Source organism: Notamacropus eugenii, chromosome 5 (assembly GCF_028372415.1).
Source record: "Notamacropus eugenii isolate mMacEug1 chromosome 5, mMacEug1.pri_v2, whole genome shotgun sequence".
In the NCBI taxonomy this organism is placed as follows: Eukaryota; Metazoa; Chordata; class Mammalia; order Diprotodontia; family Macropodidae; genus Notamacropus; species Notamacropus eugenii.
Genome location: NC_092876.1, coordinates 151,110,164 through 151,118,479, shown reverse-complemented (window position 1 = coordinate 151,118,479; position 8,316 = coordinate 151,110,164).

The window sequence follows — 8,316 nt, the reverse complement described above, 5'->3', positions numbered from 1 at the left end:
GATGTTGAGGCTCAGTATTGAGGGAATAGAGGCTCCCGTAGCAAGTGAGTGTCTGAGGTGGGATTTTCCTATCTCTATGCCCATCACTCTACCGATTCCATTATGCTGCTTACCTAGAATAATTCTTGATAGCAGATGTGGGGAATGAAAATCATTCATAAGGTCATGGATGCAGAACTGAGGGGCACGTCAAATTTTATCCAGCCCAGCTCTCTCATTTTACTGGTGAAAAATTCAGATCTTAAGGTGAAATGATTTTCCCAAGGTCACACAAGTAAGGAAGGGTCAAAAGTTCAACCTTGGTCCTCTGACTCTAAATCCAACACTTTCCCCCTTGTGTCATGTTATTATTTCTGGATATCTCTATTTTTCTAAAAGTTCTTCATTATGTTTAGCCTAAATTTGCTTGCTTTTACCTTCTACTGATTGTTTTGAATTCTCCTTTCCCATTACAACCATTTTAAGACACTATATGAACATATATACATGACTTAGTGACACAATAGTGCTGGTCATGGAGTCAGGAAGACTCATCTTCCTGATGAAGTCTGACCTTAGACACTTACCAACTGTGTGATCCTGGGCAAATCACTTTATCCTGTCTGGCTCAGTTTCTTCATCTGTAAAATGAGTTGGAAAAGGAAATGGCAAACCACTCCAGTTCTTCACCAAGAAAGCCCTAAATGAGGTCACAAAGAGCTGGACATGACTGAAATGACTCAATAACAATAAAAACAATATCATCCTTTAGTTTTTTATTTCCCTAATTTGACGTGGTTTTAAATTATTTAACTATCCTTCTAGGTTACCTTTCTCTAGCATTTCATTGTTCAAACTGGGTTTTTTTCTCTTATGAGTATCACACTAAAAGCTAATTCTGGAAGTAGAGAGCAATTAATACAATGTGATGAGAATGACAGTGCTTTGATAGTTTTGGAAGTCCTAAATGAACTCCTCCAACAAGTTCAATGAAATGTTTCATCCCAAACTGGTTTCCCCCTTGCCACTCACAGCACTTCTAAGCCCACTTCTTATAATTCTAAAAAAAAAAAAGTTGTTTAAGGTTAAGTGCTGGTGCTGCAAACAAAACTTTCAGCTCTTTACAAAACACATCTGAGATTGGCCTTTGGCATCCTGACCCTTTTACAATACAGTGGCTGATAATAATTAATCGATAAGTATTTATTAAGCATTTAATATGTTCCAGGTACTAGTGTAGTGTGTACTAGGCACTAATAGGAAGACAAAAATGAAATAGTCTCTGCATTTAAGTAGCTTATATTCTACCAGGTAGAACATAATTACTCATATAAGTACATATGACATATATATGTGTGTGTATATATATATGTATATATATATATATATATATATATATATATATATATATATATATATATATATATATATATACACACACACACATATATTATATAAGGTGAATACAAAGTATATGGGAGAAGACCCTAATACCTGGGGAGTGAGAGTATCAGGAAAGACCTTGTGTAGTAGATAACACTTGAGCTGGGCTTTGGAGGGAATGAAATTCTAAGGTGGAGGGTGGGAAAAAAATGAATTTTATGAATTGGAGACATAGCTATGTAAAGACACAGAAATAGGAAAAGGAATGCTATATTTGAGGAATGATGAGTAGGCCAATTTGGATGAAGTATAGATTTCATGAAAGGGAAATAAATGATGTGTAATAAGCATAGAAAGGTAAGTTGGAACCGCATTATCAAGGTTGTTAAGGTTCAAACAGTTGAATTTGTATTTTGTCCTAGAGGCACAGGGAGCCAATCAAGCACCTTGAGTTAGGTGTGACATAATCATACTGTTTTAGGTATCTTGACAGCCTTAAACTGACTTGTGGCAGTTCTATGGATAATGGATAGGAGAGGAGAAAGAGTGGAGGCAAGGAGACAAATTAGGAAACTTGAATAATAGTCCAAGAACGAGGGGGTGGGGCCTTGAATGAAGGTGTTGGCAAAGTTGAGTCACATAATAAAGACAGGAAGACTGTATAATGATAGAAAATGGTTGACCCATTTCACATAACTATGCTAGGACGGAGATTTTATTTTGTTTTTTTTTTTTTGGTTTTAAGATGTTTTCTTGTTTGTGGGAGGAGGAAAACACTGATAAAAAAGTAAAACTTGATGCATTTGAAGTATAGTAATTAATTTATTTGGTCTTCAAGATGTCGAAGTCTTGCCCTTGTTAAATCAAATCCAATGTCACTAATGTTTATATAATTCAGCATAATTAATAGATCTGCAATTATTCTTGTTGACATTTATGCTTTAACTTTAACTCTGAAATATAAGGTGAAGAGTAAAAGGCAAATGCTATACAAGGCTATAAATATTGAAAACTACATCAGCTTTTAACATCTCTGAAAACAGAAGGAAGCTTATAGAATTTATACCAACAGATAAGATTTCCAGTCTCCAACTAGAAAGCCAATTCTGCATTTTACCTTATTAGAATCACCATACCTCTTTCTTGTATATAGATATTCTTTCTCATTTGTGACCCCCAAATTGGTGTAAGAGGTTTCTTCAAGAAAACACATTTTATGTAATAAATATATTAACACTAATGTATATTGTATTTATTTGGAGGCTACTAATCCTGATGATGCTACATATATCTGGGGCTAGGGCAGAACCAGAGATAAAACTGGAATATGGCTCACTTCCTCATACTTAAGACTAGAGCTCCAGAATCTCAATAGAAATTACCCTTTCCTTCCTACATAACCATACAGATCAAGAGAATTTCTTATCTGCCAGATTGTAGTACCTCCTATGGAGCTGAAGAAGTAGAATCTGGGTTGGCAGGGCTACCAGTTCTGGTTCAGACCTGAATTACTTGGGTTTGGGAAGATAGATGGATTTCTTATTGATCTCTGTGACTAGAAGTCTATATCAAGGATATGTGGCTACTGAAATCACCCAGTAGACCATTAAAGGGGAGAAGAAAGGACCTGCTTCTTTCTTCCAAAGCAGGCTCTGAAGTAACAGGAAGCAATCATTATTCTTTAATCATTTCATAATGTAGGTGATTTTAAGACCAGTGCTTTATCAGTAATGCAAACATTGGAACACCATAATTTTTCCACACTCAAGATTTTAAGTAATGCAAAGAGCTTATGATTCAAAGATCAACATAATTCCAACATTTACCTGTTGGAAAGACATACTCTCAGGGATATCATCCAGGAAATGTATGATTGAGAAAGGAGAATTTTTCTCTTATTAAATTGGTTCCAGTGAAACATCATCTTCCTTGTCTCTGTGCAAACTTTGTTTTTCAGTCATGTGTGACCGCTCATGATTCCATTTGATGTTTTCTTGGCAAAGATTCTGGAGTGGTTTACCATTTCCTTCTCCAGCTCATTTTACAGATGAGGAAACTGAGGCAAGCAGGATTAAGTGATGTGCCTAGTAAGAGGCTGTATTTTAATTCAGGAAGACAAGTCTTCTTGACTCCAGGCCCAGCATTGTATCCACTGTGTCACCTAGCTGCTCCTGTCTACGTGGAAGGAGTTTGCCTAATTATCACTATGAAAATATAGTCACATAATATAATATGGACTCCATATAAGAGAATCATCCTATTCATTAGGTCTGATACCATAGTTAACATTTCTGCAATTTTACAATTGAATCTCATAATTACCTTTGCAGGTAACTGTTATTATTTTAACGTTATTCATGAGACAACGTTCTTGACTATAGTTTATAGAGATGTCCAGTTTTGCTAACTCTAATTTGGCAGTTTCTGATACCAGTGAAAGCACAGGACCAGTCCCTACCCCTATGTTTATTCGTACCCTATCTTGCTCCTTATTATTGTAGATGAGAAAACTGAGGCTGAGACAAGGTAAATTACTTGTCCAGGGTTACATAACCAGTATTCATCTGAGGTACAATTCAAATTCAGACAAAGCCCAGCACCCTCTCTATTATGCTAGGTTGTTTCTTATGCATACTTCCATACATCTAGTCAATAGTAAGGATAAAGACTGGTAGATGAACAGCTCAAACACCACATTGTCTACAAAATGCAAAAAGGCCACTAGTCTATTGGGCAAAATCTCTACAGAAAGGCATGAATGGGTTCTATCTGTTATATCACCATCCATAGTGTCTTGAATGTATTGAACTAAGAGATTCTTACTATTCTTATGTTCATATCTTAATTTCTCATCTACATTATAAGCAGATTGAGGAAGGGGACTATGTTAAATATCTTTTGACTCCCTGTAATAACTTGTACATATTAGAGGTTTAGTGAATACCTATTGCTTTTATTTGTTAATTTCTTTACTCCATTATTTTCTGGGCTATCCTTATGACTTTTGGGGTCTCCACCTTGCCATAACAACCTTGTTAACCTGAAACTTCAATGTGTCTTAAATCCTACTCATCTTGAAAGATCTCACAACCTCAGTTGGCTTTACCTCTGATTAGTTAATTTCTTTTGGAATCTTATTTTACAGGAAGTGCACTGTCCAGTCCAGCCAGGTACATTTCTCATGCTGAGCTCTGCTTCTCACTCTCTGTACTACTTTCTCTAGAATTCCACTGCTTGAGTTACCTTTCTATGTCTCTCTGTCTCTGTCTCTCTCTCTCACAATCTCTATCTCTGTTTCTTTCCTTCCTCTTATTTTCTAGGTTCCTTTCCTTTTTTTTTTTTTTGTTTCCTCAAATGAGATTGTAAGTTTTCTGAGTACATGGGGTATTTTTGCTTCTATTTATTTTCTGAGCACTTAGCACACAGTTCCTGGCACTGACTAAATGTTTAATAAGTGCTTGTTGACAAAATAATTGACTGATTTGTAAGCCATATGTTCTTCATGCAGAGTAGGAAGAATCAGGTTCATTGGGCCCATGGTAGTAACAGCACAGGGTGGGATAGTGATTTGGTTTGTCTTATCTGTTTATAATTCAAATTGCTCTAGAATATTTCCACAGGTCTGAGTGCATCCTATTCAGTTGCTCACACTAAATGTCCGATGCTTGACAGGAAATTTCAGATGTCATGTGCTTCATCTATTGACTTAGTACTAGACTATTCCTAAATCAATATTTATTCTTGATTTTCTTCAGAAGCTGATTGTGTTATATACTGAACTAGTTACTACCAACCTGCCTCTCTTGTTAGTGTTTGAATATTTCTGTGAAGTTGTATAGCACTCTAAGTACAAAATGGTCATTACAATAACAAAGAACATGTTCATTTTCATATGTAGAAAGATGATGTTCCTGCCATGATATCTACATAGTATAAATTTCTGATGTTGATGTATTTTTAGCGTTAAGGCCACTCTTATTCATCCATCTTCTTGATAACTAAGAGAATTCATGTGTGAGAAAGCTGGTTGTATTAAAGGGTACAGCTTTTGACTGCTGAGTTACACAAGGTTGTGTGGGGTAGGAAATAGGAAATTGCTATTAATTTATGGGAAAATAATAATTAAAAATAAGGAAAATCTAGTTTTATTTGACTCCCAAGGGAATGATTAAGTAAAATGTGTGTGTTCATATGTATGTATGTGGTGTGGGTAGGTGTGGGTATGGATATGCGTGTGAATCATTTATAGTCCCAAAATGTTAAGGGGAAAGCTTAGTTAATTTAGCTAGGCATTAATATGACCCAGAAAGGAAATAACCAGACATATTAATTAGGCTAAGTTTCTCTACCTTTGGCATAACTAGTTCTCACTGATCCAAGTCCATCTTCTTCCTATTGCAAGAAAAAAGAAAAATGTTCAACTTGTTTTCAATCACCTATAATTTTTCTCATTTCTTCATTAAAAGCAGACTATAAGAAAAGACCTAACAGGTGTAATGACTAAGATTTGTCTGTGTGTGTGCGTGTTTCAGTTGTGCCAAACTCTTTATGATCTCATTTGGGGTTTTCTAGGCAAGCTACCGGAGTGGTTTGCCAGTTCCTTCACAACTCATTTTATAGATCAAAAAACTGAGATTAACAGGGTTAAATGACTTTCCCAGGATCTCACAGGCATCACACGTGCATATGCACACATACACACATACACACATACATATATACATACGCACTATATACATATATGTATGTATTATACATATATGCATTACATATATACTTAACTTTGTCCTAAATCTTATGCACTTTTTCCTGCTTTGCTACCATTTTTTTTATATTTCCATTAGTTTATTTTACATAGGAACTTAAATTTATTGTCTTTGTTTTTAATTTAGATAGGATCGGTTGTCCATTGACCATTGCTTTGTGTAAGATACCCATAAGACCTACATGTGTATATATATATGTATGTATGTATATATAAACATACACACATATATATGACATTCAAATATACATGCGTGTATGGTTACAAATATAAATGCTGATGTAGATATTGGTACAGGTACAAATCAGTTGCAGATACAGATGTAGATAAAAATGTAGATCGTGTAAATATGGACACAAATATAAATATATAAATATAGAAAAATATGAATATTTGTATTTGTAAAGATATAGATATGGATATAGGTATGGACAAAGATTGATATACGCTTAGAAACAAATATACATCTATAGATGCATATGTATGTATACATATGTATATATGTATGTATGTATATATATATATATATATATATATAGAGAGAGAGAGAGAGAGAGAGAGAGAGAGAGAGAGAGAGAGAGAGGTATAAGAATAGACATAAACATAGCTATCAGTATAGGTATTGATACAGAAATAAACAGAGAAATAGAAATCAGAATAAAGATAAGGATAAGGATATGCATAGAAGGGTGTAATGATAGGTACATATATAGATATATACATATATATGTATATATACTATATGTATATGTAAATACATATAGAGAATATAGATACTGGGAGAGGTATAGACATAGGTATGGATATACACAGAGAAGCAGACCTAAGAATAGATATAGAGAAAGGTAGAGATCAGTATGAAGATAGAGACATAGAGAGAGTCAACTTAACTTGCCAACATATATATTTAATATTTTAGTACATCAGGGTATTAATTATATGGATGCTTTCCCCTGGTGCAGCATCATAACCTATGTCCTCTCATTGTGTGACTCTTGTCCATTATTCCTGTAAATAACCCTATTCGCCTTTATGCAGTTCTGCTAACATCATTAGATTACCAGTAAGGAATGTCCATCTGCTAATCCTCACTCCAGATAAATGCTTGGCCCATCTTTATTTTCCAGTTATGCATATTTTTGATGATATTTTTTACACTGTTTCCTTTCATATGAAATTTGATTTGCACTTGCATGACTGGAATATTGCACTAATCCATTAATATATAAGCATATGTTTATACCTAATCACACACACATACATGCATAGACACATACAGGGACATGTATAATTATAACCATATATGTTCATGTGCATATATATATAATATGCAGTGTACACATATACTATTTTGCATTTTATGACAAAATTACAGAGAAGGAATTAGCTGACATTCAATTTAATTTGATAAATTTAATGATCTCAAAGCTTTTCCCTGATAAGTAACCGATATTTAAAATGTCAATATTCTAACAGGTTCATGCTTTACCTATTCAAACAAGCAGTTAATCCTCAAAAGGGAAAAATACATAAGTTAACTATGATTTTTTACAATTATTAAAAAGTTTAATAATGACTAGAATAGCCAAATAACAAGGTCAAAGATATTAGATATGACAGCTAAGAACAACATTGTGTTTTAATACAAACTCATTTGTAAAGCATTATGGAAGAGAATGATGGAAGGCAATATCATATCAGGTTTAAAATGATATATGTTCCTGGAGAGAGATGAAAGTATACCTGACATGGTTTATGAAGAATATATATTTTCCCCAAATCATACAAATTTAATGAAAAGACAATTCCCTGAAAGGAAAGAGGGGAAGAAAAAAATACATATATAGGTATAAGCATATATCCATACATATGTTTATATATGTATATATGTAAAGGTTTACATAGTCTCAAAGCTGAATAATATGAAAAGTAGCTATGAATATATATTTTTAAAAATATAACAGTTGTAGTCACACCAAAAAGTTCACAGGAGACACAATCCAAGAAAAGAGCCCACAGTCCCAGATGTCTATACAGAAATAAAAAAAAAAATAGATAAGCAGTAAGATGAACTAGATTGAAAGAAGCACAATTGAGCTTCTGGGTATCACGGAGACTCAGATAGATGAGAGGCATGCCTGGGATGTAGCTCTGAGGGGATTATACCTCATTCAAAAGGAACAATGTAG